This window comes from Pan troglodytes, chromosome X, assembly GCF_028858775.2.
Source record: "Pan troglodytes isolate AG18354 chromosome X, NHGRI_mPanTro3-v2.0_pri, whole genome shotgun sequence".
NCBI lineage: Eukaryota > Metazoa > Chordata > Mammalia > Primates > Hominidae > Pan > Pan troglodytes.
The window spans coordinates 55,454,948-55,469,060 of NC_072421.2; positions in this window are offsets into that span (position 1 = coordinate 55,454,948).

Consider the following 14,113-nt stretch of genomic DNA (forward strand, 5'->3'; position numbering starts at 1 on the left):
TGTGTATATATATATATATGCTATATATATTATATATATACACATACACACACAAATCATATGTTATGTTTATTTTATTTATTTGAGACAAGGTCTTGCTTTGTCGCCCAGGCTGGAATGCAGTGGCATGAGCACAGCTCACTGCAGCCTCAACCTTCTGGGGTCAAGTGATCCTCCTGCCTCCACCTTCTGAACAGCTAAGACTACAGACATGTATCACCATGCCCAGCTAATTGCTTTAAAATTTTTGGTAAGATGGGGTTTCACTTTGTTGCCCAGACTCGTCTTGAACTCCTTGGCTCAAACAATCCTCCTTCCTTGGCCTCCCAAAGTGCTGGGATTACAGGCATGAGCCACTGCACCTGGCCTAATAATATTGTAGGTTATAACCACATGGGGTTTATCCCAGGAATGCAAGGTTCGTTTAATATTTGAAAACTGATCAGTAGCATTCATCATATTAACAGTCTAAAAAGTACAGTCTATATGATCATCTCATTTACTGCAGAAAACAACGTTATACAAAATCCAAATGTTCATGATAAAACCTCTCGACAAACTAGGAATAGAACAAAACTTCTTCCTGGTAAACGGCAACTACAAAATACCTATAAGTACCATCATACTTAATGGTGAAAGACAGTGCTTCCCCTCAAGATTGAGAGTAAGCCAAGGAAATCTTTTCTCAAAACTCCCATTTGAATTTTTACCATAGATGCTAACTAATGTAATAAGTCAAGTAAAAAAGGGAATACAGATTTCTTCTAAATAGAAAAACTATTTTTCTACTTTTAACATATTTTAGACAACATAAGATACTAGAACTAAAAATTAGTTTAGCAGGGTTGCAGAATACAAGGTCAATATGCATAACTCAATTGTATTTCTATATACCAGCAACTATCTGAAAGTTAATAATATAAAAATACCATTTACAACAGCATCACAAAACCAGAAATACTTTGGGGTAAGTTTGATAAAATATGTACTCTGAGAACAAAACAACATTGTTTAGAGACCTAATTAAAGAAGACCTAAATTGATTTGAGAGTCATATGGTTTTCTTGCTAGGAAGCTTTTTTTGTAGCTATTGACAAGCTGATTCTAAATTTTATGCACAGAAATTATAAAACATTAGTGAGATATATAAAAGAAAAACTAAGTAGGTAGAGAAATATACTACATTCACTGGAAGGCTCAATGTTGTTAAGATCATTTATTCCCAAATTTATCTACACTGTCAACACAACCCAGGTGAAAATATTAGCAGGTTATTTTGTTGAAGTTTATAAGACTGCTAAAATTTGTTTGTAAATTATATGGATCTCTAACTGACAAAATAATTTTGAAAAAAAGAACAAACTTGAAAGCCTTAAACTACCAGATTTCAAGACTTATTATAAAGCTACAATCAAGACAGTGTGATACTGATGTAAAGAAAGACATATAGAACAGTGGAACAGAAAAGAAAGTTGAGAACTATATCTAGAAATAGTAAGATCAGATCAAATTATCAACCATACAAATAAAAAAATTACTTGGGGCAGGGAGTTAGAGTCAGTGCTATAAAAGCACAGTCAAGTTGTACATTCCCAAAGTACTTTGGTATGTTTATTTTGCACATAAAATTGACAAATAAATTTAATCTACTTGTTTCTATGCAATATGTAGTCCTAATTTGCAACATGTGTTTTTAAAGAATATTCAATTATGGCTTTAGTAGATATCCAGCCTAAGACAGTGAAGAGTGATACAAACTAATTCAAATTAATGATTTAAATCAGTTCAAAGTATTGGCAATAATATTAAAATAAGCTTAGTTATAGAAGTATCTGACAACTGTTATATCTCAAAATTTTGCTGAGATTTAGCATTTTCTCAAGAGATTAATTGCCTAAATGGTAATATTTACATCAAGTTAAAGATGTCAGTTTAGGCTTCCCCAATGAGAGTTAAACGCCAACTGAATAATTTTGAATCCTCTCTGTCTGGAATTGTGCTTAGCTAGTCAAACCAAAAAAGATTATGTTTCACTTTACATATAATTCAAATCGATAGCTTAATATGACTCTGGCTGATGAGCACCATTTCAATACCATCTCACTTGTATATATGATAATTTCAGATAAGAAATTATAATTTCTAAACACTATTCTAACTTTCTGAGATTAAGACTAAAGAATGTGAACAGCATTTTTATTTTCCACTAACTGTAATTTGGGGTCTCCATTGGGTCACTTGGGTTATAATAATTGCATCTGATTTGCCACAATTGTGTAATCTTAAAACATCTAAAATTTAAAAACTAGACAACAGAGTGAGTATCCTTCAAATGGGGAGTTGCTGTCCACCAGTTATATAGTATCAGTTACGCAAGATGAATACATTCTTAACATCTGCTGTACGACATTGTGCCTATAGTTAACAATACTCTATTGTGCACTTAAAATGTGTCAAGGGGATAATCTCATGTTTAGTGTTCTTAACACACACACAGACACACAGGCACACACACGGACACACACACACACACACACACACATGACAGGGGGGAAAAAGCATCTGTAACACCAAGAATGACTCTCCAAAAGAGAATCACCCTTTGTTTAGAGAGAAAAATGCTTTATGTAACTTCTTACTAACTAGACTTGTCCTATACCCAGTGATATATAAATTATGACCTGAATATTTAGAAAAATTCTGATATCCAATATTCTTCCTCCTGTCCATACACAAGGTAGAAAATTACCTGGAAATTTTATTAGTATGTCTCTCACATTCAGAGATAGCATAAAAATCTTTGGCAGTTCATATGTCCTAACTTTAGATTTACATTATATGTTTACTAGAGTTAGCACTGAAGAACAAGTTAATTTACATCATCACAAAGATATCTTTGATATCTGTCTCAGCTTCTTTGGTAGAAATTGACTTCTCATTAAACTTGCCTGATAAAATACAGGATACCTTGTTAAATTGAATTTTAGCTATATGGTGAATATTTTAGCATAATTATATCCTGATTATCACAAGAAGCTTATTTATACTATAAAATAGTTGTTTATCTCTGTCAATTTGGGTTGATGACTTGTGAAGGATTAAGATGATGAATATAATGATTGAGTGGGTTCTACTTACCACTCTCTACTACCTAACACATTTAGCCTGTGATATAATTGTGATCATGTCTACAATGAGATGAAGTAAACAGGAAGATGTGTTTGAATAAGTTAACAAGAATGAAATTCAGAGAAATAAAGAAATTAAAAATATGAAAGAGAAATTAAAGGATATGGAGAATATGGTATGCAGGTTGTACACTCATCAAATTGTAATGTCAGAAATAGATAACAGAAATAATAAGAAATAGGTGATATTAAAAATATAAAGGCTGAGAATATTTCAGAAATTATGAAAGAAATAAATCCTCAGATTCAGGAAGTCTAGTAAACCCCACATAGAATATATAAAACTAAATTCACACCTAGACTTATTATAATAAAACTACAGAAACCCAAAAACAAAGATATGTTCTAAGCAGCAAAGAATATGTAATTATCTACAGAAGAATTACATTTAACCTCTTAGATGACATCTCAATAGGAAGAGTAAAATCTAGAAGACACTATAACATCTACAAAGTGATTTAAAAAAATAAGGATTTGGGACAAGATGGCTGACTAGAAGCAGCTAAGGTGCATGCCTCTCACGGAGAGAAACAAAAGGGGCAAGTAAATATAGCATCTTCAACTGAAAAATCCAGGTACTCACATTGGGACTAATCAAGGAAACAACTCGACCCACAGAGAAAGGAGAAGAGCAAGACAGGACAACAGCCCACCTGGGAGTGACACGGAGCCAGGAGAACGTCCCCAACCCAGGGAAGCAGTGAGTGAATGATTGACCCCAGGAAACCATGCTTCTGCCACTGATCTTTACAAACCTTTGGTTGGGAGACCCCCTTATGAAGACAACCCACCAGGGCCTTCAGGCTGACACTCAGTGTGAAATCTCGGCAGAGTAGCCACTCAGGCTTGCATGGAGGCCCAGGAGCTTTACATACTCCAGCTCCGGGCTTCCTGGCAAAAGTGACTGCAACTCAGGCAAGGCAGGGGGTTGAACCTCCGCACATATCTCTAGGAAGGGGGCTGAGTAGCAATGGTCTGTGGGCCCCACTTCCACTAAGCCTCCCAGGATAAGACCCACTGGCTTGGAATTCCAGCCAGTGTCACCCATACCTGGGACAGAGTTCCCAGGGGGAGGGGTGGGCCACCATCTTTGTTGTTTGGGTAACTCAGCCATTCCAGCCTGCAGGCTTTGGAGAGTCCAACCAGGAGCAGAAGGGATCCCTAAGCACAGCACAGCTGCTCTACCAAAACATGGCCAAACTGCTTCTTTCATCAGGTCTCTGATCCATTCCTCCTTACTGGGCAGGACCTGCAATCTGGACTTCCAGCCACTCCCACTGGTGTTCTCTGACTGATAGAGATTGGAATCCTCCCCGGGAAAGAGTTTCCTGGAGTAAGGGGTAGAATGCCATCTTTGTTGTTTGGGCAACTCAGCTGTTTCAGCCAGCAGCCTTGGGAGAGTTCAAACCAAAAGAGGGTGGAAGCAGGATTCTGGCACAGCACAACTGCTCTATACAAGCATGGCCAGACTGCTTCTTTAAGCAGGTATCCTATGCCATTCCTCATGACTGGGTGAGACCTCCCAAACAGCATCTCCAACCACCTCCTACAGGTGCATTTGGGCTGGCAACAGTTCTGTACTTCCCTGGGACAGAGCTTCCAGAGCAGGGGGCAGGCTGCCATCTTTGCTGTTTCGCATCCAAAGGTCAGCAACCTCATGGACTGAAGGTAGATAAGCCCACAAAAATGACAAAGAATTAGTGCAAGAATGCCAAAAGTTCAAAAAGCCAGAGTGCCCTATTTCCTCCAAATGACTGCACCATCTCTCCAGCAAGGGTTCAGACCAGGCTGAAGCTGAGGTGGCTGAAATGACAGAAGTAGAAATCAGAATATGAATAGGAACAAAGTTCACTGAGCTAAAGGACTACATTGTAACTCAATACATAGAAGCTAAAAATCATGATAAAACATAGCAGGAGCTGACGGACAAGATAGCCGAGAGAGAAGAATGTAACTGACCTGATAGAGCTGAAAAACACATTGGAAGAATGTCATAGTGCAATCATAAGTATTAATAGCAGACTAGATCAAACAGTGGAAAGAATCTCAGAGTTTGAAGACTACATTTCTCAAATAAGACAGGCAGACAAGTATAGAGAAAACAGAATGAAAAGAAAGAAATAAAACCTCTTAGAAATATGGGATTATGAAAAGAGACTGAATCTAAAACTCATTGGTGTACCTGAAAGAGATTGGAGAAATGGAACGAATTTGGGAAACATATTTCAGATTTTATGCATGAAAACCTCCCCAATCAAGGAAGACAGACCAACATTGAAATTCAGGAAATGCAGAGAACCCCAGTAAAATATTCCATGAGATTATCATCCCCAAGACATATAATCTTCAGGTTCTCCAAAGTTGGAATGAAAAAAAAAATGTTAAAGGCAGCTAGAGAGAAAGGCCAGGTTACCTACTAAGGGAAGCCCATCAGAAGAACAATGTACCTCTCAGCTGAAACCCTATAAGCCAGAAGAGATTAGGGGCCAATATTCAACATTCTTAAAGGAAAGAAATTCCAATGCTGAATTTTGTACCCAGCCAAACTAAACTTCATAAGCAAAGGAGAAATAAGATCTTTTTTAAGAAAAGCAAATGCTGAGACCTGCCTTACAGGAGCTTCTGAAAGAAGCACTAAATATGAAAAAGAAAAACTATTACCAGCCACTATAAAAACACAATGTACTTCAGACCAGTGACACTATAAAGCAACCACATAAAAAGTCTGCAAAATTACCAGCTAACATGATGACAGGATCAAATCCACACATATCAACACTGACCTTAAATGTAAATGGGCTAAATGCCCCAATTAAAATACATAGAGTGCCAAGCTGGATAAAGAACCAAGACCCATTTGTATGCTATCTTCAAGAGACCCATCTCAGATGCAATGACACACATAGGCTCAAAAATAAAGGGATGGAGGAAAATCTACCAAGCAAATGAAAAAGAAAAAAATCAAGGGTTGCAATCCTAGTTTCTGACAAAGATTAAAAAAAAAAGCCAAAAAAGGGCATTACGTAATGGTAAAGGGTTCAATTCAACATGAAGAGCTAACAATCTTAAATATATTTGCACCCAACACAGCAACACCCAGGTTCATAAAACAAGTTGTTAGAGACCTTCAAAAAGACTTAGACTTCCACACAAAAATAATGGGAGACTTTAACACCTCACTCACAATACTAGACAGATCACTGAGATAGAAAATTAACAAAGATATTTGGGACCTAAACCCAGATCAAGTGGTCCCCATAGATATTGACAAAACTCTCCACCCTAGACAAGAGAATATACATTCTTCTCATCACCACAGAATCACATAATGGGAAGTAAGGCACTCCTCATCAAATGCAAAGGAACTGAAATCATAACAGTCTCTCTGACCACAGCACAATCAAATTGGAACACAAGACTAAGGCATTCACCCAAAACCATGCAATCACATGGAAATTGAATAGCCTGCTCCTGAATGACTTCTGGGTAAATAATGAAATTAATGCAGAAATCAAGAAGTCCTTTGAAACTAATGAGAACAAAGAGACAATGTAGCAGAATCTCTAGGATGCAGCTAAAGCAGTGTTAAGAGGGAAATTTATAGCACTAAAGGCCCACATCAATAAGCTAGAAAGATCTCAAACTGACACCCTAACATGACAACTAAAAGAACTAGAGAATGAAGAGAAAACAAACCCCAGAGCTAGCAAAAGGCAACAAATAACCAAGCTCAGAGCAGAACTGAAGGAGATAAAGATACGAAAAACCCTCCAAAACATCAATGAATCCAGGAGCTGGTTTTTTGAAAAAATCAGTAAAATATATAGACTGCTAGCTAGGCAAATATAGAAAAAAAGAGAGAAGATTCTAATAAACACAATCAGAAATGTTAAGAATACCACCACTGACCCCACAGAAATACAAACAACCACCAGAAAATACTATAAACACCTCTATGCAAATAAGCTGGAAAATCTAGAAGAAATGGGTAAATTCTTGGACACATACACCCTCCCAAGACTGAACCAGGAAGAAGTTAAATACCTGAATAGACAAATAACAAGTTCTATAATTGAGGCAGTAATAAATAGCCTACCAACCAAAAAAACCCCAGGACCAGATGGATTTACAGCTGAATTCTACCAGAGGTACAAAGAGGAGCTGGTACCACTTCTTTTGAAACTCTTCCAAACAATTGCAAAGAAGGGACTCCCCCTTAACTCATTTTATGAGGACAGCATCATCCTAATACCAAAACCTGCAGAGATACAACAACAACAAAAACTTCAGGTCAATATCCCTGATGAACATTGATGCAAAAATCCTAAATATAATACTGGCAAACCAAATACAGCAGCACATCTAAAAGCTTATCCACAATCAAGTCAGCTTCTTCCCTGGGATGTAAGGCTGGTTCAACATACACAAATCAATAAATGTAATCCATCATATAAACAGAACTAAAGACAAAAACCACATGATTATCTCAATAGACGGAGACAAAGCCTTTGATAAAATTCAACATCCTTTCATGTTAAAAGCTCTCAATAAACTAGGTATTGAAGGAACATACCTCAAAATAATAAGAGCCATTTATGACAGACCCACAGCCAATATCATAGTGAATGTGCTAAGGCTGGAAGCATTCCCCTTGAAAACTAACACAAGATAAGGATGCCCTCTCTCACCACTCTTATTCAATGTAGTACTGGAAGTTCTGGCCAGTGTGATCAGGCAAGAGAAAGAAATAAAGTGTATTCAAATAGGATAAGAGGAAATCAAATAGTCTTTATTTACAGACGACTTGATTCTATATCCAGAAAACCCCAGGACTCAGCCCAAAAGCTTCTCCAGCTGATAAGCAACTTCAGCAAAGTCTCAGGATACAAAATCAATGTGCAGAAATCACAAGCATTCCTACACAATAACAACAGCCTAGCAGAGCACCAAATCATGAATGAACTCCCATTCACAATTGCCAGAAAGAGAATACAATACCTAGGAATATAGCTAACAAGGGAAGTTAAGGACCTCTTCAAGGAAGAATACAAACCACTCCTCAAGGAAATCAGAGAGGACACAAGATTGAAAAACATTCCATGTTTATGGGTAGGTAGAATCAATATTGTGAAAATGGCCATACTGCCCCAAGCAATGTAAAGACTCAATGCTATTCCCATTAAACTACCATTGACATTCTTCACATAATTAGAAAAAGACTATTTTAAATTTTTTTCTATTATACTTTAAGTTTTAGGGCACATGTGCACAATGTGCAGGTTAGTTAAATATGTATACATATGTCATGTCGGTGTGCTGCACCCAGTAACTCATCATTTAACATTAGGTATATCTCCAAATGCTATCCCTACCCCTTCCCCCCACCCCACAACAGGCCCCGGTGTGTGATGTTCCCCTTCCTGTGTCCATGGTTTCTCGTTGTTCAATTCCCACCTATGAGTGAGAACATGTGGTGTTTGGTTGTTTGTCCTTGTGATAGTTTGCTGAGAATGATGGTTTCCAGCTTCATCCATGTCCCTACAAAGGACATGAACTCATCATTTTTTATGGCTGCATAGTATTCCATGGTGTATATGTGCCACATTTTCTTAATCCAGTCTATCATTGTTGGACATTTGGGTTGGTTCCAAGTCTTTGCTATTGTGAATAGTACCACAATAAAAATACGTGTGCATGTGTCTTTATAGCAGCATGATTTATAATCCTTTGGGTATATATCCAGTAATGGGATTGCTGGGTCAAATGGTATTTCTAGTTCTAGATCCCTGAGGAATCGCCACACTGACTTCCACAGTGGTTGAACAAGTTTCCAGTCCCACCAACAGTGTAAAAGTGTTCCTATTTCTCCACATCCTCTCCAGCACCTGTTGTTTCCTGACTTTTTAATGATTGCCATTCTAACTGGTGTGAGATGGTATCTCACTGTGGTTTTGATTTGCATTTCTCTGATGGCCAGTGATGATGAGCATTTTTTCATGTGTTTTTTGGCTGCATAAATGTCTTCTTTGGATAAGTGTATGTTCATATCCTTTGCCCACTTTTTGATGGGGTTGTTTGTTTTTTTCTTGTAAATTTGTTTGAGTTCTTTGCAGATTCTGGATATTAGCCCTTTGTCAGACGAGTAGATTGCAAAAATTTTTTCCCATTCTGTAGGTTGCCTGTTCACTCCGATGGTAGTTTCTTTTGCTGTGCAGAAGCTCTTGAGTTTAATTAGATCCCATTTGTCAATTTTGCCTTTTGTTGCCATTGCTTTTGGTGTTTTAGACATGAAGTTCTTGTCCATGCCTATGTCCTTAATGGTATTGCCTAGGTTTTCTTCTAGGGTTTCTATGGTTTTAGGTCTAACATTTAAATCTTTAATCCATCTTGAATTAATTTTTGTATAAGGTGTAAGGAAGGAATCCAGTTTCAGCTTTCTACATATGGCTAGCCAGTTTCCCCAGCACCATTTATTAAATAGGGAATCCTTTCCCCATTGCTTGTTTTTGTCAGGTTTGTCAAAGATCAGATGGTTGTAGATATGTGGCATTATTTCTGAGGGCTCTGTTCTGTTCCATTGGTCTATATCTCTGTTTTGGTACCAGTACCATGCTGTTTTGGTTACTGTAGCCTTGTAGTATAGTTTGAAGTCAGGTAACATGATGCCTCCAGCTTTGTTCTTTTGGCTTAGGATTGACTTGGCAATGCAGGCTCTTTTTTTGGTTCCATATGAACTTTAAAGTAGTTGTTTCCAATTCTGTGAAGAAAGTCATTGGTAGCTTGATGGGGATGACATTGAATCTATAAATTAGCTTGGGCAGTATGGCCATTTTCACGATATTGATTCTTCCTACCCATGAGCATGGAATGTTCTTCCATTTGTTTGTATCCTCTTTTATTTCATTGAGCAGTGGTTTCTAGTTCTCCTTGAAGAGGTCCTTCACGTCCCTTGTAAGTTGGATTCCTAGGTATTTTATTCTCTTTGAAGCAATTGTGAATGGGAGTTCACTCAGGATTTGGCTCTCTGTTTGTCTGTTATTGGTGTATAAGAATGCTTGTGATTTTTGCCCATTGATTTTGTATCCTGAGACTTTGCTGAAGTTGCTTATCAGCTTAAGGAGATTTTGGGCTGAGACAATGAGGTTTTCTAGATATACAATCATAAAGAGCTCTTATAGCCAGGACAATCCTAAGGAAAAAGAACAAAGCTGGAAGCATCACACTACCTGACTTCAAAATATACTATAAGGCTACAGCAACCAAAACATCATGGTACTGTACAAAAACAGGCACATAGACTAATGGAGCAGAATAAAGAACTCAGAGATAAAACCACACATCTGCAACCATCTGATCTTTGACAAACCTTCAACAAAAACAAGCAATGGGGAAAAGATTACCTATTTAACAAATGGTGCTGGAAGACCTGGCTATTCATATACATAAAATTGAAATTGGACTCCTTCCTTACACTTTATGCAAAAATTAACTCAAGATGGATTAAAGAATTAAATGTAAAACCCAAAACTATAAAAACCATAGAAGAAAATCTAGTCAATACTATTTAGGAGATAGGCATGGGCAAATATTTTTATGATGAAATCACCAAAAGCAATTGCCACAAAAGCAAAAATTGACAAATGGGATCTAATTAAAGAGCTCCTGTGCAGCAAAAGAAACTATCATCAGAGTGAACAGACATCCTACAGAATGGGAGAAAATTTTTGCAATCTATCCATCCGACAAAGGTCTAATACCCAGAATCTACAAGGAACTTAAACAAATTTTATGAGAAAAAAACAAATAACCCCATTGAAAAGTGGGCAAAAGAGATGAACAGAGAATTTTGAAAAGAAGACATACATGCAGCCAACAAGCATATGAAAAAAAGCTCAACATCACTGATCATTAGAGAAATGCAAATCAAAACCACAATGAGATACCATCTTATGCCAGTCAGAATGGTGATTATTAAAAAGTCAAGAAACTGCAGATGCTGTTGAGGTTGTGGAGGAATAGGAATGCTTTTACACTGTTGGTGGGAATGTAAATTAGTTAAACCATTGTGGAAGACAGTGTGGTGATTCCTCAAAAGATTTAGAACAAGAAATACCATTTGACCCAGCAATCCCATTACTGGGTATATACCCAAAGGAATATAAATCATTATATTATAAAGATACATCCATGCATCTGTTCATTGCAGCACTATTCACAATAGCAAAGATGTGAAATTAAATCAAATGCCCATCAATGATAGACTGTATAAAGACAATATAGTACACATACACCATGGAGTACTATGCAGTCATAAAAAAGGACAAGATTATGTCTTTTGCAGGGACATGGATGAAGCTAGAAACCACTATCCTCAGCAAAGTCATGCAGGAACAGAAAACCAAACACCACATATTCTCAGTGATAAATGGCAGCTAAACAATGAGAACACAAGGACAAAGGGAGGGGAACAGCACACACTGGGGTCTGTCAGGGGAGGGCAGGGGACAGGGAGAGCATTAGGAAGAAAAGCTATTGTGTGCTGTGCTTGATACCTAGGTGATGGGTTGATAGGTGCAGGAAACCACCATAGTACACATTTACTTATGTAACAAATCTGCACATCCTGCACATGTACCCTGGAACTTAAAAAATATAATAAAATAAAAAATTTACAAAAAGTAGAACTATCATGTGATTCAGCAATTCCATTACTGGGTATATATCCAAAGGAAATGGAATCAGTACGTTGAAGGGATATCAGCACTCCCATGTTCACTGCAGCATTATTCACAGTAGTCAAATATGGAATCAAGCTAAGTGTCCATCAATGGATGAATGGATGAATATAATGTTGCATTTATACACAACAGAATACTATTCAACCTTAAAAAAGAAGAAAGTCCTGCCATTTGTGACAGCATAGGTGAACCTAGAGGACATTGTGCTAAGTGAAATAGGCCAGGCACAGAAAGATAAGTACCACGTGATTTCACTTATATGTGGAATTTATAAGAGTTGAGTTGATGGAAGTAGAAAATCGACTGATGATTTCCAAGGACTGGGAAGATGTTGGTCAAATATTACAAAATTTCAGTTAGATAGGAAGAATAAGTTCAACAGATCTATTGTACAACATGGTGACTATAGTTAACTAGAGTTAACTAAACTATACTATATAATAACTATAGTTAACTATTGAAAATTGCTAAGAGCATAGATTTTAAGTGCTATCACCACAAAAATGATAAGTATGTGAGGTAATGCATATGTTAACTAGCTTGATTAAGCCATTACATGTATAAATATATCAAAACATGTTGTATATGATAAGTATATATAATTTTTATTTATTGATTAAAGAGCAAATAGGTAACAATGAAGTATTAATATACACAACAATTGGGATTGATCTCAAGGATGGATTATGTTGAGTGAAAAAAGCCAATCTCAAAAGATCACATACTGTATATTCCATTCATATAACATACTCGAATTGACAAAGGTATAGAAATGTAGAATGGATTAGAGGTTATTAGGGCTTAGGGATGGTGGATTTTAGAGAGTAGACGTGGCTGTAAAGGGGTAATTGAATAGTTTTGTATTTTAAGTCAGTGGTGGTTATTAAAATCTACATATGTGATAATATAAACTATACATATTATATATGTGTAGAACATAAAACCATACACAAACATTGTGTCAATGACCATTTCTTGGTTTTGATATTGTGCCATAATTATGTAAGATGTTACCAGTTAGGTAAACTTGAAGAAGGTTATAAAGGAACTCTCTGTATTATCTTTGCAAATTTCTCTCTATCTGTAATTATTTCAAAATAAAGTTTTTAGAGGTGATGAATGAAGAAACTATACACACAAAAATAATAAACAGAAGGCTGGTGAAATTATATTGACATCTGACTAAGCTGGCTTTAAGGCAGAAAAACACATAATAAAATTAAAACCTTCTAAATAACACTAAATTATACAACTGACTCAAAATCTGTATCAATTCAGGATATTTATAAACCAAAGAATATAGCTTCAAAATATGTAAAGCAGAAACCATCAGACTTACAAGAAGAAACTGATAAATTGACAATCACATTTATATTATAGAATTTTAACATAATTCCTCTCCGTAATTGCTAGATGAAGCAAACCAATACTAAATAAAGATAGAGATAAATTAAACAACATAGCAAGGTTTGTCTGATGAATGCATGTAAAATAAGACACTGAACAAAAAAAAGAGTACATATTCATTCTAGACTAAACAGAACATTTTTTAAAAGTAAACACATACTATAAAACAGAGCAAATACTACCAAAGAGTCATTCCCCTCTTTATTACATTGTCTTCCCACAACACAAGTAAATTAGTCATCAATAACAGAAGATAACCCCCAATGCCTGAAATACTTGGCCATTCAAAGAATAGTTTATAAATAACCTGTGTGTCAAGGGAGAATTCATAGGGGAAATTAGAAAAGGTTTGGAATGAGAATGAAAGTAGTACACATCAAAACTTGTGAGATGCAGCTAGAGTGGTATTTAAAGTGAAATTTTGAAGACATAAATGTTTCTATTAACAAAGAAGACTGAAAGTAGTAAGCTAAGTAAATAATTCAAGAAACTAAAAAAGAACAAAATAGAAGTAAAAGAAAGGAAACAATAGGATCAACAATCAACAAAACCAAAAGCTGATTATTTGACAAAAAAAAAGTTAAGAGAGAGAGAAAGATCACAAATGAGTAATTATGGGAATAAAAAGGGAACGTTAAGTACAGTATAATGGTTTTAAAAATTCACTTTTATGAAAGGAGCACTGTGCACAATGTTGTTAAACAATACATTTAAACTTACATCAGGAGGGAGGAGCCTAGATGGCCGAATAGGAACAGCTCTGGTCTACAGCTCCCAGCA